The sequence below is a fragment of the Triticum dicoccoides genome, chromosome 5B (genome assembly GCF_002162155.2).
Source record: "Triticum dicoccoides isolate Atlit2015 ecotype Zavitan chromosome 5B, WEW_v2.0, whole genome shotgun sequence".
NCBI classification, from domain to species: Eukaryota; Viridiplantae; Streptophyta; class Magnoliopsida; order Poales; family Poaceae; genus Triticum; species Triticum dicoccoides.
Genome location: NC_041389.1, coordinates 151,940,804 through 151,966,897, shown reverse-complemented (window position 1 = coordinate 151,966,897; position 26,094 = coordinate 151,940,804).

Genomic DNA, 26,094 nt, shown 5'->3' with positions numbered 1-26,094 from the left:
GTAGATGATGGGTTGCTAGAGTGACAGAAGCTTAAACCCTAGTTTATGCGTTGCTTCGTAAGGGGCTGATTTGGATCCATATGTTTCATGCTATGGTTAGGTTTACCTTAATACTTCTTTTGTAGTTGCGGATGCTTGCAAGAGTGGTTAATCATAAGTGGGATGCTTGTCCAAGGAAGGGCAGCACCCAAGCGCCGGTCCACCCACATATCAAATTATCAAAGTAACGAACGCGAATCATATGAGCGTAATGAAAACTAGCTTGACGATAATTCCCATGTGTCCTCGGGAGCGTTTTCCTTTATATAAGAGTTTGTCCAGGCTTGTCCTTTGCTACAAAAAGGATTGGGCCACCTTGTTGCACCTTATTTACTTTTGTTACTTGATACGTCTCCAACGTATCTATAATTTTTGATTGTTCCATGCTATTATATTACCCCTTTTGGATGTTTATGGGCTTTATTTTACACATTTATATCATTTTTGGGACTAACCTACTAACCGGAGGCCCAGCCCGTATTGCTGTTTTTTTGCCTATTTCAGTATTTCGAAGAAAAGGAATATCAAACGGAGTCCAAACGGAATGAAACCTTCGGGAGCGTGATTTTTGGAACGAACGTGATCCAGAGGACTTGGAGTGCAAGCCAAGAAGCTGCCGAGGAATCCACGAGATAGGAGGGCCCGCCCCCCTATAGGGCGCGCCCCCTGTCTCGTGGGCCCCTCGGGCGTCCACCGACGTACTTCTTCCTCCTATATAAGCCTATGTACCCCGAAAACATCCGGGGAGCACCTGAAACACAATTTCCACCGCCGCAACCTTCTGTATCTATGAGATCTCATCTTGGAGCCTTCGCCGGCACTCTGCCGGAGGGGGAATCGACCACGGAGGGCTTCTACATCAACACCATAGCCTCTCCGATGAGTTGTGAGTAGTTTACCACAGACCTACGGGTCCATAGTTATTAGCTAGATGGCTTCTTCTCTCTTTTTGGATCTCAATACAATGTTCTCCCCCTCTCTTGTGGAGATCTATTCGATGTAAACTCTTTTTGCGGTGTGTTTATCAAGATCCGATGAATTGTGGGTTTATGATCAAGTTTATCTATGAATAATATTTGAATCTTCTCTGAATTCTTTTATGTATGATTGAGTTATCTTTGCAAGTCTCTTTGAATTATCAGTTTGGTTTGGCCTACTAGATTGATCTTTCTTGCCATGGGAGAAGTGCTTAGCTTTGGGTTCAATCTTGCGGTGTCCTTACCCAATGATAGAAAGGGATGCAAGGCACGTATTGTATTGTTGCCATCGAGGATAAAAAGATGGGGTTTATATCATATTGCTTGATTTTATCCCTCTATATCATGTCATCTTGCTTAATGCGTTACTCTATTCTTATGAACTTAATACTCTAGATGCAGGCAGGAATCGGTCCATCTGTGGAGTAATAGTAGTAGATGCAAGCAGGAGTCGGTCTACTTGTTGCGGACGTGATGCCTATATACATGATCATGCCTAGATAATCTCATAATTATTCGCTTTTCTATCAATTGCTCGACAGTAATTTGTTCACCCACCGTAGTACTTATGTTATCTTGAGAGAAGCCACTAGTGAAACCTATGGCCCCCGGGTCTATCTCTTATCATATTTGCTTCCAATCTACTTTTATTTGCATCTTTACTTTTTGCATCTATATTATAAAATACCAAAAATATATTTATCTTATCTTACTATCTTTATTAGATCTCACTTTCGCAAGTGGCCGTGAAGGGATTGACAACCCCTTTATTGTGTTGGTTGCGAGTTCTTTGTTTGTTTGTGTGGGTGCGTGGGACTTTTTAGGAGCCTCCTACTGGATTGATACCTTGGTTCTCAAAAACTGAGGGAAAAACTTACGCTACTATTGCTGCATCACCCTTTCCTCTTCAAGGAAAAACAACGCAAGCTCAAGACGTAGCATTACTTGTTACCCGTTACAAATTACCTTATCACAAAACTATCTGTTACCGATAATTTCAGTGCTTGCAGAGAATACCTACTGAAAACCGCTTGTCATTTCCTTCTGCTACTCGTTGGGTTCGACACTCTTACTTATCGAAAGGACTATGATAGATCCCCTATACTTGTGGGACATCACCTATGTTATGGGAAATGCCCCGTCTCTTTGTTGTTTATACAAAACAACACTCCCACTGCGAAGGAATCAAGAGTTTGTACAAGGTTCGCATATCACCTTCTACATGCCAAGACCTACCTTGAGTGAGGTTTGACCTTTGCGGTCAATAAGACATGGTGGGATAAGTTGGTTTGCACTTGGTGGAACCATTGTGGTGACACAACCGAGGCCAAGCCTTTGTGGTTCGAAACCTCCACCAACGAGGAATATGATAATGCCAACTCTATGAACATTGGTGAAACAACATCGCGCCCCTCTATGTTTGCATCTCCTAAGTCTACTCATTGCTTCATGTAATATCTCATTTCTGCTTGCTTACTCACTTGTCATATAATTGTATGTTGGGTAACTCTCATAGCTCAAAACTTCCACTAAAATTGAAGTAGAATTTTCATAACCATGGTCCCCTCATGAGATAAGATAACAAAGTGACTGTATTGTTTTCATGGTAGACGTGTCTAGTTCATATAACAAAGGTAAAGATAAGAGCCACGTAGACACCGGCTTAACACAACTGAGCAATAACAAAACACTGGCCTTTACACAAAAGATCATCAACCAAGAAAGGAAATTGCAATCAAGATCGATGAACCCCTATGCATGACTCCAACGCCTGTCACCTGCGAACAAGGTTTCATTTCATCCCCGCTAGTCCTTCCCTTAGGTTTCTCCCCTCCCCTCCCCTCCCCTCAGCGCCCATCCCCGCCGCCGGCCGCCCCGGCCGCGGCAGCCCCGGCCGCGGCAGCCCTTCCCCTCCCGCCAGCCACTCCGGCTGCGGTGTCCACCCTCTCTACGACGACGGCCACTCCGGCCCCGACGTCCACTCCCCCTCTCTTGCGATGGGCTCGCATCAGAATAGCCCGCATTCGGTGTCCTCGGTCCGGCGTCTGGAGCAACGGGTGGTCTCGGGACTGGGGCTCTCTGGCTCCCCGGGCTCCGCTCGCTCCTCGTCGGTGGAGGTGGAGCGGCCGACCCCGGTGGGGCACGCTCTCGGGCCAGCTTGGCACAAGCCGGCGCCTTCCCGCAAGGCCATGTGGCGCCGGCGCCGTGCCTTGTGTCGCTAGCAGGAGGCTGGTGGACAGGATGGTCGGGACTCGCCTACCTCATCGGAGTGGCGGCTCATCCCTCCTGACCTCTATGGGCTCTGCTTTTGCTGCTTCAAGGAGGGTTACTATCAGCAGGACTGCACCAACGAACCGATGTCCATCAAGTGCAGGCTCCCGGGGCATGTGTCCTCTCAGTGCAAGCGGCCTCGGAGCCCCATCTCGGAGGATGAACTGCGGCATGCGGTGATTGCCAAGGTGTTGAATTCCATGCCGGGACGGGCGGCTGGGATGGTGGGCATGGGGGGGTCGTTGTTGGAGCCTGGACAAAGCGCGCCCAGGGCGCCGCCTCTGTCAGTTGTGCCCAACTTTCCTCCCATGGTCACCGCGCCCTCCCCCAACCCCATGGTGGCAGCGCCTCCGCTTGAGCTGGGCCTGCCAGAGGAGTGCGTGGTGTCGCGCGCGGGGGACATGAATGACCTAGAGCGCCGGCTTCATATGGCTGTGGTGATGTACGTGGGAGGCGCTAGGCTGTCGGTGACATGCGAGGAGGCGACGGTTGCAATTGCAGCGCAGCTACACTTGCCACGGCACCAGTTCTCGGTTCACAAGTACCATCCGGAGGATTTCATGGTGGTGTTCTCGTCCCATGAAGCTCAGAACGGGGCGCTCGGCTTGCCGGTCATTCACCACCTTGGCATCCAGCTCCATTCCAAGCCTTGGTTGCGACAAGCTCAGGCGACCTCAAGGCTGATGCGATGTCAGGTGGACATCCTGATCGAGGGGGTACCATCGCACGCATGGTCTCGGAGTGTGGCGGCGGAGCTGCTGGGGAATGCATGTCTGATTGAGAGCTTGGCCCCTGAGACGGAGAGCCGCGAAGACCTATCGATGTTCAAGCTGCGGGCATGGTGTGTGGATCCGGACGACGTGCCGGTGAGTCACCGGCTTTAGATTCCTGAGCCACCAGAGTTAGCGCCAAGCGCTGCGGCATGACGGTCGTCCTTCCGCTAGCTGCTGGAGTACCCCCACTATCATTCACATAGGCAGGATGCGAGACTTCTCGGAGCCACAGCTTTGGCGCAGATCGGGCAGCTTCAGTGGTGATAGTGGCCAGAGTGGGATTCCGGACAGCTCCTTGGATTCCTTCGCTGGAGGTGATTGGGTGGTTTCGCCATGGATGAGAGGGGTGTGTGTTGTTCGCAGTGGTGGCCGGAGGTTCGCTGGCAGCGGTGGCGGAGACAGATCATACAGGCAGGCCCTTCAGGGCAGGGTGGGGCCCTCTCTTTGGCGCCTCCTACCAATGATAGAGGTGGGCACGCCTGCTTTTGAGGTCAGCAGGTTGGACCGTGGCCACCAGGACAAGGAGATTCAAACTAAGGGCATGGTGCGGACCGTCTCGAATGCTCTGGTAGCCAATGTGGTGCTGCCAGCGAGCAGGGCTGGCACATCGGCGGTTGGAGACAGCATTGGAGGGAGCGTAGGTCCAGTGGATAAAGTGGGGATCAAGCAAATGGCTCCAAGACTGGTCACCGATACCGAGACAGATTGGAGGCAAGTCAGGACCGAGGGACCCGCTCTGATTAACGACCAGGACAAGGGAGTGGATCCCCAGGTGGGTGAACAGCTGAGCGAGACAGCGACAGGGGGGCTTTGGATCTGCTATGGCCGGAGCCTGTGGTCAGGACGGATTCCCCCCCCCCCCCCCAGGATGGAAGAAAGGGTGCCACAATCGATCCCGCTGGAGGAGGGGCAGGTTGCTCCAGGATCTGATCATGTTGGGGCTGCCTTGGCGGATGGATGGGACCCGGTGGCAGACGCAATCGCTGCGGCCAATCGACCGGCTCCGCAGGTGGGACCCAAGATCGCGACAGAATCAACTTTGGATGCTGCGCGGAGTGGGGAGGTGGTTCCAGCGCATGAGCCAGTGCTAGAGGCTCCGATTTTGGAGCCTAGTGCTACTGCACCAGCGGGTGCATGTGCATGTGACGTGACTACGTGTGGCGGCATGCAACTGGTGGGTGCATGTGCATGCGACATGACTACGTCCAGCGACATGCAACTGGTGGTTCACGGGGCTGATAGCACGGTGCAGCACTTGGAGGCGGGTCTCTCGGCCAAAGAGCAGCTGGCTTTGGGCAACATCAAATCCTTTTGCGCCGGTCTACCCAAGAAACTAGCCCCGCCTTTGTTGAAGGAGATTGAGATGATACGAGGAGTGCGCACGGGCTAGGACCCATTCACTCCACAATGCAACACTCGGTCGGTGGGTGTGGGTAACCGGTCCAAATCCAAGGCCACAGCGGCAGAAACAATTCTACTCAAGACACTAGGCATTGCTGAAGATGATCTTGCAGTGTCTGAGGGGGTGTTGGAACAATTGCGTGTGGTCTTCGACTCACTTCTCCGTGAGCTGCAGCTCAAGGCCATTGCAGCAATCTTCGAGAAGGTGCTGCCAGTTAGCTTTGGCGGCGAGATGGAGAGCATGATAGCCGCGTAGGTAGTTAGCGGTTGGTACGGACATTGGAGCTTATTGCTTTCATATGTCATACACAGTCATGGAGTTGGTATGTTGGAACGTGAGGGGGCTTAACAGCCCGGCTAAGCGTGATGCCCTACGTGAGCTAGTTGATTCCATGAAAGTAGCTATCTGGTGTATCTTAGAGACTAAATTGGAGAGGGTAGACCATTATGTAATATTGCAATGCCTGGGGCCAACTTATGATGGGTTTGCATACTTGCCGGTGTCGTCTACCCGGGGTGGTATTTTCATTGCTTGGGACTCGTCAAGGGCGTCGATTTCAAACATGGTGATCGATACTAACTTCATCACGGGCTATGTGACACCGACGGAGGGCGATCCCTGGTGGATGTCAGTGGTTTATGGGCCTCAAGAGGATGCACAGAAGGCCGCAATGCTGGAGCAGGTATCAGCTAGGAGGCTGCTTTGCCCGGGACCGTGGATGGCAATTGGAGACTTCAACATGATTCTAAATGTTGCTGACAATAATAATTCCCTGTTGGACAGAAGGATGATGGGTAAATTCAAGAGATTTGTTGACGATAACGCGCTCAAGGAATTGTTCTTGCATGGAAGAAGGTTCACATGGAGCAACGAGAGGGAGAAGCCCACACTAACGAAAATTGATCGTGTTATGGTCTCTGTGGACTGGGAGTTGGCCTACCCGGAGTGCCTGCTGCAGGCGCTATCTACCAATGCCTCAGACCATTTCCCGCTATTTCTTTCGTTGGAGGAACATGTGCAACCGCGTAAAAGATTCTGTTTTGAACTCTTTTGGGTGAAGTTGGAAGGGTTTTTGGAGGCGGTGCAGGAAGGATGGATATGTGATGAGTTCATCTCTGACCCGTTCATGAGGTTTGATGTCCTATTGAGAAGCTGTGCTAAGCACTTAACGACATTAAGATGCAGATTGCAATTGCAAATCTTGTGATCCTGAGGTTTGACTGTGCGCAGGAGACTCGTGTGCTCACAAGAGAGGAGAGATGGTTGCGTAGAACTCTGAAGCACCTGGTTCTTGGGTTATCTTCTTTGGAACGAACGACTGTGAGACAACGATCGAGGATGAGATGGATGTGATGTCTACTACACAACCTTCTTCTTGTAGACGTTATTGGGCCTGCAAGTGCACAGGTTTGTAGGACAGTAGCAAATTTCCCTCAAGTGGATGACCTAAGGTTTATCAATCCGTAGGATGCGTAGGATGAAGATGGTCTCTCTCAAGCAACCCTGCAACCAAATAACAAAAAGTCTCTTGTGTCCCCAACACACCCAATACAATGGTAAATTGTATAGGTGCACTAGTTCAGCGAAGAGATGAAGATACAAGTGCAAAATAGATAGTAGATATAGGTTTTTGCAATCTGAAATAATAAAAACAGCAAGGTAGCGAGCAACAAAAGTGAGCGTAAACGGTATTGCAATGGTAGGAAACAAGGCCTAGGGTTCATACTTTAACTAGTGTAAGTTCTCTCAACAATAATAACATAGATAGAACATATGACAAGCCCTCAACATGCGACAAAGAGTCACTCCAAAGACACTAATAGCAGAGAACAAACGTAGAGATTATGGTCGGGTACGAAACCACCACAAAGCTATTCTTTCGGATCGATCTATAAAAGAGTTCGTACTAGAATAACACCTTAAGATACAAATCAACCAAAACCCTAATGTCACCTAGATACTCCATTGTCACCTCAAGTATCCGTGGGCATGATTATACGATATGCATCACACAATCTCAGATTCATCCAACCAACATAAAAGTACTTCAAAGAGTGCCCCAAAGCTACTACCGGAGAGTCAAGAACGTGTGCCAACCCCTATGCATAGGTTCCCAAGTGTCACGAAACCCGCAAGTTGATCACCAAAACATACATCAAGTGGATCAATAGAATAACCCATTGTCACCACGGTTATCCCACGCAAGACATACATGAAGTGTTCATAAAAGACTCAATCCGATAAGATAACTTCAAAAGGGGAAACTCAATTCATCACAAGAGAGTAGAGGGGGAGAAACATCATAAGATCCAACTACAATAGCAAAGCTCGGGATACATCAAGATCGTGCCATAGAGGAACACGAGAGAGAACACGAGAGAGAGAGAGATCAAACACATAGCTATTGGTACATACCCTCAGCCCCGAGGGTGAACTACTCCCTCCTCGTCATGGATAGCGCCGGGATGATGAAGATGGCCTCCGGTGATGGGATCCCCCTCCGGCAGGGTGCCGGAACGGGGTCCCGATTGGTTTTTGGTGGCTACAGAGGCTTGTGGCGGTGGAACTCCCGATCTATTTTCTGTTATGGAAGTTTTAGGGTATATTGGTATATATGGGTGCAGGGAGAACGATGGTGGAGCTACGGGGGCCCCACGAGGCAGGGGGCGCGCCCAGGGGGGAGGGCGCGCCCCCCACCCTCGTGAGCACCTCCCATATCTTCTGACGTGGGGTCCAAGTCCATCAGGTGGGTTTCCTTCCAAAAATAACTTCTCCAGTTGATTTCGTTCCATTTTTGACTCCGTCTGATATTCCTTTTCCTCGAAACACTGAAATAGGCATAAAACAACAAATCTGGGTTGGGCCTCCGGTTAATAGGTTAGTCCCAAAAATAATATAAAAGTGGATAATAAAGCCCAATATTGCCTAAAACAATAGATAAAGTAGTATGGAGCAATCAAAAATTATAGATACGTTGGAGACGTATCAAGCATCCCCAAGCTTAATTCCTGCTCGTCCTCGAGTAGGTAAATGATAAAAAAGAATTTTTGATGCGGAGTGATACATTGGCATAATTTCAATGTAAATCTTCTTAATTGTGATATGAATATTCAGATCCGAAAGATTCAAGACAAAAGTTCATATTGACACAAAAATAATAATACTTCAAGCATACTAATCAAAGCAATCATGTCTTCTCAAAATAACATGGCAAAAGAAAGTTCATCCCTACAAAATCATAAAGTTAGGCTATGCTTCATTTTCGTCACACAAAGATGTTCCCAACTTCTATACCCCCGATGACAAGCCAAGCAATTGTTTCATACTTAAATAATCTCAAACTTTTTCAACCTTCACGCAATACATGAGCGTGAGCCATGGATATAGCACTATGGGTGGAATAGAATATGATGATGGGGATTGTGTGGAGAAAACAAAAAAGGAGAAAGTCTCACATTGACGAGGATAATCAACGGGCTATGGAGATGCCCATCAATTGATGTCAACATGAGGAGTAGGGATTGCCATGCAACGGATGCACTAGAGCTATGAATGCTCAACAAAAGAAAACTAGTGGGTGTGCATCCAACTTGCTTGCTCACGAAGACCTAGGGCATTTGAGGAAGCCATCGTAGGAATATACAAGCCAAGTTCTATAATGAAAAATTCCCACTAGTATATGAAAGTGATAACACATGAGACTCACTACATGAAGAACAAGGTGCTACTTTGAAGCACAATATATGAGACTCACTACATGAAGAACATGGTGCTACCTTGTAGCACAATATATGAGACTACATGAAGAACAAGGTGCTACTTTGAAGCACAAGTGTGGAAAAAGATATAGTAGCATTGCCCTTTTTATTTTCTTTTTTTGGGCCTTTCTTTTTTTCTTTTTGGCCTTTCTCTTTTTTTTATTTTTTTATTTGGGCAATGCTCTAATAATGATGATCATCACACTTCTATTGATTACAACACAAGGATTACAACTCGAAACTTAGAACAAGATATGACTCCATATGAATGCCTCCGGCGGTGTACCGGGATGGTGCAATGAATCAAGAGTGACATGTATGAAAATAATGCATGGTGGCTTTGCCACAAATACGATGTCAACTACAAGATCATGCAATGGCAATATGACAAAAGTAATGCATGCCATGATGATGATGGTGGAAGTTGCATGGCAATATATCTCGGAATGGCTATGGAAATGTCATAATAGGTAGGTATGGTGGCTGTTTTGAGGAAGATATAAGGAGGTTTATGTGTGATAGAGCATATCGTATCACGGGGTTTGGATGCACCGACAAAGTTTGCACCAACTCTCAAGGTGAGAAAGGGCAATGCATGGCATCGAAGAGGCTAGCAATGGCGGAAAGGTGAGAGTGCGTATAATCCATGGACTCAACATTAGTCAAAACAACTCATATACTTATTGCAAAAATTTAGAAGTCATCAAAAATCAAGTACTACGCGCATGCTCCTAGGGGGATAGATTGGTAGGAAAAGACCATCGCTCGTCCCCGACTGCCACTCATAAGGATGCACAAGCCAGGTACACTTCATGTTTCAAATTTGTTACATAACTTTAACCATACGTGCATGCTACGGGATTTGCAAACTTCAACACAAGTATTTCTCAAATTCATAATCACCCAACTAGCACGACTATGATATTATCACCTCCATATCTCAAAACAATTATCAAGCATCAAACTTATCTTAGTATTCAATTCACTCAAAAGAAAGTTTCACATATCTTGAACACCAAGTATATTAACATTAAGCAAATTACCATGCTATTAAAGACTCTCAAAATAATCTAAGTGAAGCGTGAGAGATCAAATAGTTTCTTTAAAACAAATCCACCACTGTGCTCTAAAAGATCTAAGTGAAGTACTAGAGCAAAAATTATCACGCTCAAAAGATATAAGTGAAGCACATAGAGTATTCTAGCAAATTCCAATTTGTGTAAGGCTCTCTCTCATTAAAGAATTTCAGATCTTGATACTTATTCAAACAGCAAGCAAAGCTAAAGGAAACTACAATGCAAGGATAGCACAACTCACGTGAAGAAGCAAAAACTTAGGCTCAACCGATACTAACCGATAGTTGTTGAAGAAGAAAGGTGGGATGCCTACGGGGGCATCCCCAAGCTTAGATGCTTGAGACTTCTTGGAATATTGTCTTGGGGTGCCTTGGGCATCCCCAAGCTTGAACTTTTGTGTCTCCTTAATTCCTCTCATATCATGGTTTCTCTTTTTATCAAAGGCTTCATTGACAACAAACTCAACAAGAACTCGTGAGATAGGTTAGTATAAACCAATGCAAAACCTTATCATAATATACTGTAACAAATCACTTAAATAATTATTAAACATTGAATATTAAATGCCTCTGTATATTTAATACTCCTATCCTCAAATAGAATCATTAAACAAGCAAACATACGCAAACAATGCAACCATAACAGCAATCTGCCAAAACAGTACAGTCTGTAGAGAATGCAAGAGTATCAATGCTTCCCTGACTCCAAAAATTATGAACTAAAATTCCCACTGTAATAAATTTATCAGAGCTCAATATGCAAAAAGATTCAACGTTAGACCATGCTCTGACTTTTCTAGGGAATTTTTGCAACAGCGGTAAACTTTCTGTTTTCAAACAGCAACATGCATACTAGCAAGATAAGCATGGCAAAGGCTATCCTTGACTTTTTTTATTGAAACTAAAGATGCAAAACACTATTATAACTAACTAACAGCAAGAAAAACTAACAAAAGAAATTGACGCTCCAAGCAAAACACATATCATGTGGCGAATAAAAATATAGCTCCAAGTAAAGTTACCGATGAACGAAGATGATTGTCCTTGAATATTACCTTGGGGTGCCTTGGGCATCCCCAAGATTTGGCTCTTGCCACTTCTTATTCCATAGTCCATCGAATCTTTACCCAAAACTTGAAAACTTCAACCACACAAAACTCAACACAAAACCCGTAAGCTCCGTTAGTATAAGAAAATAAAACCACCACTTAGGTACTGCAATGAACTCATTCTAAATTCATATTGGTGTAATATCTAATGTATTCTAACTTCTCTATGGTTCATACCCTCCGGTACTACTCATAGATGCATCAAAATAAGCAAACAACACATAGAAAACAGAATCTGTCAAAAACATAACAGTCTGTAGTAATCTGTATAAAACGTATACTTCTGGAACCCCAAAAATTATGAAATAAATTTCTGGACCTGAGAAATTTGTCTATTAATCATCTGCAAAAAGAATCAACCTAAAATCACTCTCCAGTAAAAAATGGCAGCTATTCTCGTGAGCGCAAAAGTTTCTGTTTTTCACAGCAAGATCACATAAACTTCACCCAAGTCTTCCCAAAGGTTCTACTTGGCACTTTATTGAAACAAAAGCTATAAAACATGATTACTACAGTAGCATAATAATGTGGACACACAAAAACAGTAAGGATAAATATTGGGTTGTCTCCCAACAAGCGCTTTTCTTTAATGCCTTTCTAGCTAGGCATGATGATGACAATGATGCTCACAAAAAAGATAAGAATTGAAAGATAACGGGAGCATCATGAAGCATATGACTAGCACATTTAAGCCTAACCCACTTCCTATGCATAGGGATTTTGTGAGCAAACAACTTATGGGAACAATAATCAACTAGCATAGGATGGCACAACAAGCATAACTTCAAGAATTTAAGCACATAGAGAGGAAACTTGGTATTATTGCAATTCCTACAAGCATATGTTCCTCTCTCATAATAATTTTCAGTAGCATCATGAATGAATTCAACAATATAACCAGCACCTAAAGCATTCTTTTCATGATCTACAAGCATAGAGAACTTCTTCTTTATAGCATACGTATCATCATAATAATCATCATAAATAGGAGGCATGCTTTCATCATAGTAAATTTGCTCATCAAAGCTTGGGGGACAAAAAATATCATATTCATCAAACATAGCTTACCCAAGCTTGTGGCTTTGCATATCATTAGCATCATGGGTATTCAAGGAATTCATACTAACAACATTGCAATCATGCTCATCATATAAAAACATTCTATAGATTTCTTCTTCTAGCACTTGAGCACAATTTTCCTTTCCATCATACTCACGAAAGATATTAAAAAGGTGAAGCGTATGAGACAAACTCAACTTCATTTTTTTGTAGTTTTCTAAACTAGTGATAAAAACAAGAAACAAAAAGATTCGATTGCAAGATCTAAAGATATACCTTCAAGCGCTAACCTCCCCGGCAACGGCGCCAGAAAAGAGCTTAGTTGACGGAGTGTGAGTGAGTGCCCTTTACCTTTGCCTCGCCGGCAACGGAGCCAGAAAAGAGCTTGATGTCTACTACACAACCTTCTTCTTGTAGACGTTGTTGGGCCTGCAAGTGCACAGGTTTGTAGGACAGTAGCAAATTTCCCTCAAGTGGATGACCTAAGGTTTATCAATCCGTATGAGGCGTAGGATGAAGATGGTCTCTCTCAAGCAACCCTGCAACCAAATAACAAAAAGTCTCTTGTGTCCCCAACACACCCAATACAATGGTAAATTGTATAGGTGCACTAGTTCGGCGAAGAGATGAAGATACAAGTGCAAAATAGATAGTAGATATAGGTTTTTGTAATCTGAAATAATAAAAACAGCAAGGTAGCGAGCGATAAAAGTGAGCATAAACGGTATTGCAATGGTAGGAAACAAGGCCTAGGGTTCATACTTTCACTAGTGTAAGTTCTCTCAACAATAATAACATAGATAGAACATATGACAAGCCCTCAACATGCGACAAAGAGTCACTCCAAAGACACTAATAGCGGAGAACAAACATAGAGATTATGGTCGGGTACGAAACCACCACAAAGCTATCCTTTCGGATCGATCTATAAAAGAGTTCGTACTAGAATAACACCTTAAGATACAAATCAACCAAAACCCTAATGTCACCTAGATACTCCATTGTCACCTCAAGTATCCGTGGGCATGATTATACGATATGCATCACACAATCTCAGATTCATCCAACCAACATAAAAGTACTTCAAAGAGTGCCCCAAAGCTACTACCGGAGAGTCAAGAACGTGTGCCAACCCCTATGCATAGGTTCCCAAGTGTCACGAAACCCGCAAGTTGATCACCAAAACATACATCAAGTGGATCAATAGAATAACCCATTGTCACCACGGTTATCCCACACAAGACATACATCAAGTGTTCATAAAAGACTCAATCCGATAAGATAACTTCAAAAGGGGAAACTCAATTCATCACAAGAGAGTAGAGGGGGAGAAACATCATAAGATCCAACTACAATAGCAAAGCTCGGGATACATCAAGATCGTGCCATAGAGGAACACGAGGGTGAACACGAGAGAGAGAGAGAGATCAAACACATAGCTACTGGTACATACCCTCAGCCCCGAGGGTGAACTACTCCCTCCTCGTCATGGATAGCGCCGGGATGATGAAGATGGCCTCCGGTGATGGGATCCCCCTCTGGCAGGGTGCCAGAACGGGGTCCCGATTGGTTTTTGGTGGCTACAAAGGCTTGCGGCGGCGGAACTCCCGATCTATTTTCTGTTATGGAAGTTTTAGGGTATATTGGTATATATGGGTGCAGGGAGAACGTCGGTGGAGCTATGGGGGCCCCACGAGGCGGGGGCACGCCCCCACCCTCGTGAGCACCTCCCGTATCTTCTGACGTGGGGTCCAAGTCCATCAGGTGGGTTTCCTTCCAAAAATAACTTCTCTAGTTGATTTCGTTCCGTTTTGACTCCGTCTGATATTCCTTTTCCTCGAAACACTGAAATAGGCATAAAACAGCAAATCTGGGTTGGGCCTCCGGTTAATAGGTTAGTCCCAAAAATAATATAAAAGTGGATAATAAAGCCCAATATTGCCTAAAACAGTAGATAAAGTAGCATGGAGTAATCAAAAATTATAGATATGTTGGAGACGTATCAGGATGCTGGAGGGAGATGCCAATACCACTTTTTCACCTGGTGGCCAATGGACGGAAGCTGAAAAACTTTATTCCTGCGATCTCGGTGGCAGGAACCACCGTCACGGACCAAGCAGCGAAAGAGGAGGCTTTTTTTTAGGCTTACAGTGATCTGCTGGGGAGTTGTGGATCTAGCGTGCACACCTTAGACCTGGACTATCTGGGCGTTGAGCCAATCGACCTAGATGACCAAGATTTGGTCTCCCAGCAAGAGGAGATTTGGAAAGTTGTGAGAGACATGCCCTCGGATCATGCGTCGGGGCCAGATGGGTTCATTGGTGTCTTCTTTCAGCGTGCTTGGGCGATTGTGAAAGGTGATGTGATGGCAGCTTTGAACAAGCTTTTCCTCAGCAATGGGAGAGGGTTTGGAAGGTTCAATCAGGCTCTGATCACCTTGATCCCCAAAAAGCCGGAGGCCTGCCATATCAACGACTTCAGGCCGATCTACCTGGTCCATAGCATTCCAAAGTTAGCGTCCAAACTTTTGGCTTCCGGGCTTCGCCTGTGCATGGGAGAGCTGGTACATGCAAACCAATCGGCGTTCATTAGGGGCCGGAATATCCATGACAACTTCTTGCTAGTTAGGCAACTTGCAAGGAAACTTCACAAAAGGAAGACGAAGAGTGTGAGGCTAAAGCTGGATATCTCACATGCCTTCGACTCATTGTCCTGGTCGTTCTTTTTCGAAGTGTTGCGAGCCAAGGGCTTCTCGAGCACTTGGAGATCATGTATTGCTACGCTGCTCAGGATGGATAGTTCAAAAGTGGTAGTTAACGAATGTGCTGGCAGGAAGTTTATGCATGCGTGTGGACTGAGGCAGGGGGACTCCATCTTGCCCTTGCTCTTTGTCATTGCAATGGACGTCCTCACTTCTATGATTTTGAAGGCGCAGGAGATGAACGCAATCAACAATATCCCCGGCTGCGCTCCGATACAGAGGCTCTCTCTGTATGCTGATGATCTAGTAATGTTCATAAGTCCGTGCAGATCGGATCTGTGGTTTGTTCAGGAGGCACTGAGACTATTCGGCGAGGCATCGTGTCTCATGGTTTACTTCGCCAAATCCTCAGCAGTTATGATTAGATCGAAGGAGGCCGAAAAGGAGCTGGTGCGGCAGGCCTTGTTATGGAAGCTGGAGACTTTTCCCATCAGATACCTAGGGTTGCAATTGGGGATCAAACAGCTCACACGATCGGAGTGGAAGCCTATTGTGGATAACGTACTTAAGATGATGCCAGGCTGGCAGAGAGGCCTTGTCACCAGGCCCGGACGCCTCATTCTGGTAAACCAGGTTGTGCGGGCCAGGCCCACTCATCACCTGATCGTGGCGGAAGCCCCAAAGTGGGCGCTGGAGAGAGTGTCTAAAGGATGTCGTGCATTCTTCTGGGAAGGATCGGAAGAGATTCAGGGCGGCAAGTGCGCGGTAGTGTGGCGTCGGGTATGCCGCCCAAAACAGCCGGGAGGTCTCGGTGTGGTGGATCTTTACAAAAGGGTTAGCTCTCAGATTAAGGTGGGAGTGGCTGAAGCGTACTGACAGCTCGTAGCCCTGGCAAGGTCTCAACTATTGCACAGACAAGCAAGTGATGATGGCTTTTGATAGCTTGGTCAAATGGGAAGTTGGGGAAGGATATAGGGTGCTGTTCTGGAGAGATCATTGGATCAACGATGCTTGCGTGAAGGAGATCGCCCCGTTACTTGTCAAGAAAGTTCGACAACAGGTGGTTAACACGAGGAAAGTGAAGGAGGCCATGCACCTTCATGCATGGACACAAGATATCATGGGGGAGATGAATACAGAGGAGCTTCTGCAGTTCATCCGGCTGTGGGAAGTGCTCGTACATATGGAGCTTGTCCCTGACACAAAGGATACTCCAATCTGGCAATGGGATGCAAGCAGCAAGTACTCGGCCAAATTTGCTTACAAAATGATGTGTGAAGGGGGAGTCAGATTCCAATGTGCCTCGACTGTCTGGCGTAGTTGGGCAACGCTGACTTGCAAACTTTTCATGTGGCTTGCCCTTCAGTACAGAGTTTGGACATCGAATCACTTACAAAGACATGGATTGCAAGATCACAGCTCGGCTTGTTTCCTTTGCGACCAGGAGGAAGACAAGGTGGATCATATTCTCTTGCAATGCATTTATGCGAGACAAGTGTGGTTCCTGTGCTTCGGGAAGTTTGGCATCGACGTAGCTTTGCTACCGACCACGGAAGACACATTAGGTGACTGGTGGGTATCCGCCAGGAAACGCATCTGAAAGGACATGTGGTGCCCCCATGTGTGGTTTTGGTAATTGATGACACTCTCTATGGACTAATGGTTGCATTGAGTTATATTTGAAGGATTTGTCCATAGGCTCTTCTTGAAGTCCATGTGTTGGTTTCAAGGAGTTTATGTGTTGACCAAGGTGCTATTAAGGAATTATCCAAAGATTGGTTATGTGAGTGTTGTGCTTATTGCAAGCATGTCTTGAAGAAGAAGATTGTGTGATCATTCATGTTTACCTTCAAGACATCATCCAAATGAAGAGAGTTGGAAAGATTCGAGGTTGATCAAGACTAAGTCAAGAGTGAATCAAGTTGATCAACTCACAAAGCGTAGAAGATGTACCGAGAGGGATCAAGTGATCCCATGGTATGGTAAGAATTGTCCATTGTGCTTTGTGTACTAACCCATGGTCTATGTGAGAGTTCTATGTGGGGTTAGGTACGTGTTCATGGGCTTGCGTCAAGAGGAAGATATCACTCAACCCATGGAGAGGATGACATCAAGTGGTGATCGTCATCAATATTGCAATGTGCAAGTTCAAGTGGAGCATGACAAAGAGATCAAGTGCTTGAAGCTTGCCGTCCATTGTGGTGTCAATGGACTTGTGAAGATGTACCGAAGAGTGGCTCACCCATAGTAGACTATGGGGGAGCAATCATCTAGTCTTCATCGAGCCAACACAATCAAGAAAGGTGGTCCAACTTGAGGGAGCAAGATCGTCATCATCTAGCTCAAGTGGACCATGTTCAAGGCAAAGGTTTTCCCTTGATAAGTTTTCTATTTTACGTATTCATGGTGGTAGTTGGGAGACCGGGTTATAGGATCGTTTGCCGTACTATCAAGGGGGGGCTCTCAAGTTGGTAGCTTGATCGTATCGTTAGTAGATAGCTCAAACCATTGCATCCTTGCATCATGTTTCTTGGTTCTTGTTTGGTTCTCTTTGTGAGTCTTAGAGCTTATGGTCATCTTGATGACAAGCTTGAGTTCATCGAAAACGGAGTTCGCATGCGTCTTCTATGATGTTTTCGATGTTGGAGGTTTTACCGGTCTTATCCGAGGAAGGGTTCTCACCATTTTCTTATGGACTTTTCTCATTTGATTCTTATTGATATTTCTATCAATATTTTGTTAGCCCATGTCATTAGCTTTCCAACAAACTTGGTTTCGTTGAATTCGGAGTCCATTTGCAGAAGTTGTGGCTGTTTTGGTAAAGGCTGCAGCGGTACTACTGCGACTAGAGCGGATGTATATTTTTACTACCGCTCCAAAGCGGTACTGCCACGGATCCTGAGCGGTAGTACCGCTCTAGAGCTGTACTACCGCGGCTCTTGAGCGATAGTACCGCTCCGGACCAAAAACTCGTGTTTTGCTCAGCAGAGGTAGGCACGGAAGTATTTTTTTTAGTACCGCTCACAAGCAGTAGTACCGCTACCATTTGCGGTAGTACCATGAGGTCGGGCGGTAGTACCGTGAGGACGAGCGGTAGTACGGCTCCGGCGGTTCTACTGGCCTTTTGCCTCCTCGCTATTGTTTTTCAAAGGGGAACTACCGCCCTAGCGGTAGTACCGCTCCTTGGAGCGGTAGTACCGCTCTGTGCGGGCTGTGAGCATAACGGTTGGATTCCCCCCCCACCACCACCACCACCTATAAAAGGGGGTCTTCTTCCCCATTGAACCTTATCCTTTGAGCCCGTGTTCTTCCCCCATTGTTGACCTTCTTCGAGCTTGCTAACTCTCAATCCCTCCATGGATTCTTGCTAGTTTTTGAGGGAAAAGAGAGAGGAGATCTAGATCCACATTTCCACCAATCACTTTCTCCTCTATGTGAGGGGAACCCCTTGGATCTAGATCTTGGAGTTCTTGGTGTTCTCCATCTTGTTCTTCCTCTCATCTTCCTCCCTAGCATTAGTTGCTTTGGTGGGATTTGAGAGAGAAGGACTTGGGCACTTCGTGTGCCCTTGCCATTGCATCCGGTGCATCAGTTTGAGTTCTCCACGGTGATACATGGAAGTTACAAGTTGAGAAGCTTATTACTCTTGGGTGCTTGGTACCCTTGAGCTTGTTCCTCTTGGGTGCTTGGGCGCCCTAGACGGTTGGTGTTGTTCAGAGCTCAATCATTATGGTGTAAAGCTCCGGGCAAGCGCCGGGGTCTCCAATTAGGTTGTGGAGATCGCCCCGAGCATTTTGACGGGTACCGATGACTGCCCCCAAGGGTTGCCAAAGTGTACGGGTTCGGTGACCGCCCCCAAGAGTTGCTAAAGTGTATGGGTTCGGTGACCGCCCTCAAGGGTCCCTTAGTGGAATCACGGCATCTTGCATTGTGCGAGGGCGTGAGGAGATTACGGTGGCCCTAGTGGCTTCTTGGGGAGCATTGTGCCTCCACACCGCTCCAAACGGAGATTAGCATCCGCAAGGGTGTGAACTTCGGGATACATCGTCGTCTCTGTGTGCCTTGGTTATCTCTTACCCGAGCCCTTTACTTATGCACTTTACTTTGTGATAGCCATATTGTTTCTTGTCATATACTCCCTCCGTCCGGAAATACTTGTCATTGAAATGGATGTATCTAGATGCATTTTAGTTCTAAATACATCCATTTTCAGCCATTTTGATGACAAGTATTTCCGGACGGAGGGAGTATCTTGCTATCACTTAGTTGCTTATCTTGCTTAGTATAAGGTGTTGGTGCACATAGGTGAGCCTAATTGTTGTAGTTTTTATGCTTGACAAATTAACCGCTAGGTTTATTCCGCATTTGTTCAATCCTAAACCGTAATTATTTTAAAATGCCTATTCACCCCCACCCCCTAGGCGACATCCATGATCTTACAATTGGTATCAGAGCCTCATCTCTCTTTGTTAGGCTTAACCGCCTAGAGAGTAAAGATGTCGACTGGGGGATTAGGATTCTCTGACACTCTTAGTTTCGATGGCACAAATTTTGATGTTTGTGTAATTTGCATGGTTAATCTCTTTAGGGTCATGGACCCAAATTTAGAGTGAATTGTAGATATGGGTTTTTCTCCTCCAAATGATCCCCAAAGATTATCTTTAGAGGATGAGAAAAACTCTTATCTCAATGCTCAAGCTTCTAATGTGCTTTTCGATGCTTTGAGCAATGCAGTTATATTTCAACTCATGTCGTTCCGGGATGCTCATGAGTTGTGGACGAATCTTCAAGATAAATATGGTGTGTCCAAGATTTGTGGGGATGATTGTTCTCCCTCCACCTCCGGTCATATAGTCTTCTCAACTTCTTCTACTTCACCTACATGTGGTTTGCACAAGGTAATAATATGGTGAGCAGTGTTGGCCATTGCAATGATGATAGTATGTTTATTGTGGATGATCCTTCATCACTATCTTATTGCAATGCTCCTTCTTTGGGCTTTAACACTTCGAGCACTCCAAATGTTTCACATGCTTGTGTTGATAGTCCTTGCATATCATGTAGAAATTGCTTGACTAAATCTCATGATGATATGCTTGCTATGTCTTGTTGCCATGATAAAAATGCATCCCTTTCCTCGAATTGTTGTGCTAACAATGTAGAGGAAACCCAACACTCCATGGAACAAGATGTGGTTTTAAATGGTGCTACAAGGGATCCTACATTATCATCTATTGCGTTTTGCCTTATGGCCAAGGCTTCAAAGGTATCTCCTACCTTGAGCCCCAATATGTCTCTTGATGATGATGTTGATGCTAATGATGATGAGGATAATGATGAAGAGAATGATAATGTTGCCTCCTTAAAAACAAAGGGGGAATGATTTTTAAATCTCTTCATAAAAAGAAAATTGCTCGTTCCAACTTCATGGAAATAATGTCCATTGCCATTGAAGTCAAGAAATACATCGAGGAGTTGGAATCTCATCTAGAGGAGCATGAGGTCACCATTGAGAAAATGGAAGCTCATGAGCGCGATTACGCAAATGAGATCGCAGAGCTATCTCAAGCTCTTGAACATGAACAAACCACCTCTGAATCTCTTGAGGAGACTTTTGCTCTAGAATTATCTAGAGTGAGGGAATCTCATGATAGAGCTCTAGAGGTGGCCTATGATTTCAAAACTAAAAATGTCAAGCTTGAAGTTGCTCATGCTAGACTCCTTGAGGACTTTGAGGACCTCAAAAATGGCTCTAGGGTCATTAAGAGTAAGCTCATCGAACTCACCGAGTCTCGTGCTCAACTTAAAGCTTCCTATTTGAAAGAGCTTGCCAAGTTGCCTTCTCCTCTTGTTGTCAATGATGATGCTTGTGCTACTAACTCTATTTCTTGTCAAGCATCCATTTTGAAGGAGAATGTTGAGCTACGGGCTCAACTTGAATTGCTATCTATCAATTATGGGAAATTGGAAGAAAGCCATGAAAAGCTCTCAAGCTCTCATGATGATCTTCTAGTGTCCCATAATGTGCTAAAGATAGCTCATGAGGCCATGATTGCTAAGGTAACATCAAGTGAGCCTCGTGTGGATACTAGCACTACTTTTAGTCAAAATGCTATACTGCCTTGTGCTAGTCCTCATGATTCATCCATGCATAACATTGGTACATCTTGTGATGAATTGCTTTCCTTGCCTTGTTGCTCTCAGATGAAGCTTATACTTCCTCTAGTGCTTGTGTTGAGACTAACCATGTAGAGGAAATCAAAGAGCTCAAGGCACAAGTCACTTCTTTGAAGAAAGACTTGGAAAAGTGTCATGAAGGGAAGGCCACACTCAACAATATCTTGAGTGTGCAAAAATCCCCCAATGACAAAGGTGGACTTGGATTCAACTCCAATAAGAAGAAGAAGTCCAAGAGAATCAAGAAGAAGGGCTAAGAGCAAGTCAAGAATTCGGCCAAGATTATTTGCTTCAAGCGCAAAATTGAAGGGCATCATGTTAGATCTTGCCCATTGGAGAAGAAGGCCATTAGTGACAAGCAACAAGGGAAGAGGCCACAAGTTCAATCTCATGCTCAACCTCAAGTTGAAGAAAGGCCACTTCCCAAGAAGACTCAAGCTAATGCTTCTCTTGTGAAAAAATCAAGTGAGAAGAAAGTGAAGAGTAGATATTGCTACTTATGTCGTGAGAAAGGTCGCGTCACTTCTTCATGCACTAGTGGTAACTTATCCAACCCAATTATTATTGATGATATCTATTCTCTTGGGAAGGATAATGTTGGCAATGTGTTTGCCAAGTTTGTTGGTACTCAAAGTGGTGTTAAGAAAAGAACCATTTGGGTAGCCAAGACTATTGTGACTAACCTCTTAGGACCCAACTTGGTTGGGGACCACCAAGCTCAAACTTGATCAATAGGTGTTGATGGAGGGCATTGGAGACTTGGCTACATTAGTAAGAACTAAGGGGACTTCATCATTCTTATTGTCTCAAGCCAAGTCAATTGGATTATCAAGTTTCTATCTTATATCCAATGTGCCTCCTTGCGGTACTGTACTTAAATTGTTTACATTGAAAGTTACTTGCCCCCTTGCATGTTTTGGTTTTGTTCCTTGCTTGTGTTTGTATATGTTGTGCTTCCAACTTGCTTATCTTGAGCAATCAAGTATGTGTGTGTTGGTTTGCACATCATGTACGTGTGTGTCATGCATTGAGCCTTTATGCTTCTTGTTTGTATCCTAGTTGGCTCTTGTGAGATATTAATGGAATATCCATTTATGGGGGAGTGATATGCTTTGTGCACCTCACAATCCTATAAATGTGTGTACATGAGGAATACCATCTAGTATTGATATTACAAGATTATCTAGTCCCTAGGTGGTATATCTCTCGTGAGAAATTCAAATTCTAAAAATCCCATTGATTATCTCTTGTTGGATCATCTTATTGCCTCTTGTTAAGTTCTTATTGGTATCACATTATGGGGGAGTAATATTCTATGTGCATATTACAAGCCTAGAAAATGTGTACATTTGAGATATTGTCACCTAGAATTGATATTGTAAATTATCATGTTCCTAGGTGGCATGTTAGCTCTACAAGTTGCAATTTGCTTGTGTATGGTGTGAAGATTATGTTGGATATCCTTGCTATCTACCACCAGGAATTCTTTCCATCTACCTCTTGTCTTTTGACAATTGGTAGTCACTTGTGTGTGGTAGATTTTATTGATCATCTTTACATTGGCTTTTGTTTTTATTTTTCTTTTCTCTTGCCAAGGTTTGTGTCAACTCCCATTGTCTTCCATACCACTTGTGGATCTTGTTTATTTCTTGTTCTTGTCTAGTGTTTTCTAGATATAGTGAAAGTGGTGATCCCACCTTGTGCATTTTGTATTCAAATGCAAATTCTCTCTAATGCACAACTCGTGGGGGAGCTATCCTATTTTCTATAAAACGCTCATCTTGTGATCCTTATCAAGTGTGTGTGGGTGGAAGGCAAGCCGTCTTCTTTTTGGTACCTTGTGCCATCATGAAACTTTGTGGAGAGCTTGGTTTGTTTGGAACCATCCTCTCTTTGGGAGTTTGACATCTTTAATTTAGTGTTTATCAATGGATATCTCATTCCTTGATGTATCTTTAATGTTATCTTCCAAGTGATGATTTCTCCATTTGGTATCCTTTTCACTTGGCTTTTCTTTGTCATTTGGTTTCGGTTCTTGAAAGTCTTGGGCATGCATGTTTACTTCATGTATTTTATTTGGCATGCTTTCTTTCTTTGACCCAATATATAGGGGAAAGTCCACCTAGTCTCAATTTGGATGAGATGTGCATGAAATTCATCTTCATATCTATATGTACATATTTATGTGGAGTTTGTCCTATGTATTGGTGTTTCTAACTATCTGGTCCCAATGAGTTTGGGTACCGTTTAGTTTGTGTTGTTCTTCTAGGAACATTTGGAGATGCATTGGATGCTCAGCTCACTCACAAGGAAGGTGTTGTCACCATGTGCTTATTAGAGTCAAGCTAGGATGATCAATGAACTACTATCTACCTTCAATTGGTATCTACTACATCCTTCCAATGGTATCTCGGTAACAAGTATCATCATCTACTTCATGCACACATTTCTTGCATCAACCTTGTGTAGGTTGTATCATGGCATGTATTTCATTCTTTCTTGTGATACTTGTTTCCTTTCTCAAAGCATCTCAACGATGATCTCATGTTGCTAGTTGTGATCTCTTTGATGGTTGTGTGGTAGGAATTCATTTATATACAATAAGACCATATCTAGCCATGTGATATGCTTCCAAGCAAATATCTTATTGGTATATGTATGACTTCCTTTTGGATATCTTGTTCCTTCGTGTTGTAACTATGTCGGGTGTACATCCTTCTTTGTAGACATATATCACCATGATTTCGTCTACCTAGAACCTTATACACCTGAGAGAATTTACATCTCTAGATGATATCCTTTATTTCACATCCACCTTGTCTTTCTTATGTTATTTCTTTGATGGCTCCGTGAAAGCTTTTGTCTTGAGTGCGGATCTTATATCTTGTTGCATCTTGTTGCACTCTTGTGTGGTGAAGATTTTTTTCCTCGTGCTTGTCTTTACGAGGCTTGCCATCTTCATTGGTATCCCTCGTCTTGATAAGGCTTTCTTTTTCCTTCTTAACCATGGGTTGTTGCAAGCCTTGTTGTTAACTCACATTCTAGTGAGCTTGTGAACCCATTTGCTTGTTGGATGTGTGTGGGGACGGCATGTCATGCACCGTGTATTTCATTTACCCAAGGCTATGTTGATGCTTTATGCTCATCCTTATATTAGTCTTCTCAAGTGCTTTGTCATGACTCACACACATCATTTTGGTTGAGCCTATTCTTAGTTGCCTCTTTTTCATGCTTGCTCAATCTTTTGTCTGTTGCAAATGCTAGGCTTTGTTTTCTATATGCTCACTTACAATTGTTGTAAGATTCTATTGATTTTGGGGGAGATATGATCCTATTTTGTGCAGTCTGTATCCAATACAAATATTCTTATTTGTGCATAAATCATGGGAAGCTTCTCTAGTTTCTTTAGAACACTCCTCTGCTCATATCATAATATCTTTTTCATGTGGCTTGTAGGATCATTGGTCTAGTTGGTTCAATTGATATCCTTTGATTGCTTGCTTCAATTGGTATCTTTTGATTGCTTGTGTCTCTCTTTGTTATGTCTTCGTGGCATATCTTTCTTTAGCAATCTTTGTGCCTCAATATAGTTTGTGTTCCTCCAAGTATTTACCATTGGATATGTGTATTGCATTCCACTCTCTTGTGGAGAAATAAACAATTTATGGAGGACCACAATTTATATTGGCCTTCTTAGCTTTGCGCCCATTTTGGCAATCAATGCTAATGGGGGAGAAGTTTCAGAGAGTTTTGTGGAGAAGTTTAGAGAGTTATCTCCTCTTGCTTTGGTTGTGTTCCTTAGCATGTGCATCTCATACGCATGCACCATTGGGTGTTGCATTGCTATGGAAGCATAATTCCGTATATAAACTCTCTTGAAAGTGATTGTCATCAATTACTAAAATGAGGGAGATTGAAAGGACATGCGGTGCCCCCATGTGTGGTTTTGGTAATTGATAAAACTCTCTATGGACTAATGGTTGCATTGAGTTATATTTGAAGGATTTGTCCATAGGCTCTTCTTGAAGTCCATGTGTTGGTTTCAAGGAGTTTATGTGCTGACCAAGGTGCTATTAAGGAATTATCCAAAGATTGGTTATTTGAGTGTTGTGCTTATTGCAAGCATGTCTTGAAGAAGAAGATTGTGTGATCATTCATGTTTACCTTCAAGACATCATCCAAATGAAGAGAGTTGGAAAGATTCGAGGTTGATCAAGACTAAGTCAAGAGTGAATCAAGTTGATCAACTCACAAAGCGTAGAAGATGTACCGAGAGGGATCAAGTGATCCCATGGTATGGTAAGAATTGTCCATTGTGCTTTGTGTACTAACCCATGGTCTATGTGAGAGTTCTATGTGGGGTTAGGTACGTGTTCATGGGCTTGCGTCAAGAGGAAGATATCACTCAACCCATGGAGAGGATGACATCAAGTGGTGATCGTCATCAATATTGCAATGTGCAAGTTCAAGTGGAGCATGACAAAGAGATCAAGTGCTTGAAGCTTTCCGTCCATTGTGGTGTCAATGGACTTGTGAAGATGTGCCGAAGTGCGGCTCACCCATAGTGGACTATGGGGGAGCAATCATCTAGTCTTCATCGAGCCAACGCAATCAAGAAAGGTGGTCCAACTTGAGGGAGTCAAGATCGTCATCATCTAGCTCAAGTGGACCATGTTCAAGGCAAAGGTTTGACTTTGATAGATTTTCTATTTTACCGGTCTCATGGTGGTAGTTGGGAGATCGGGTTATAGGA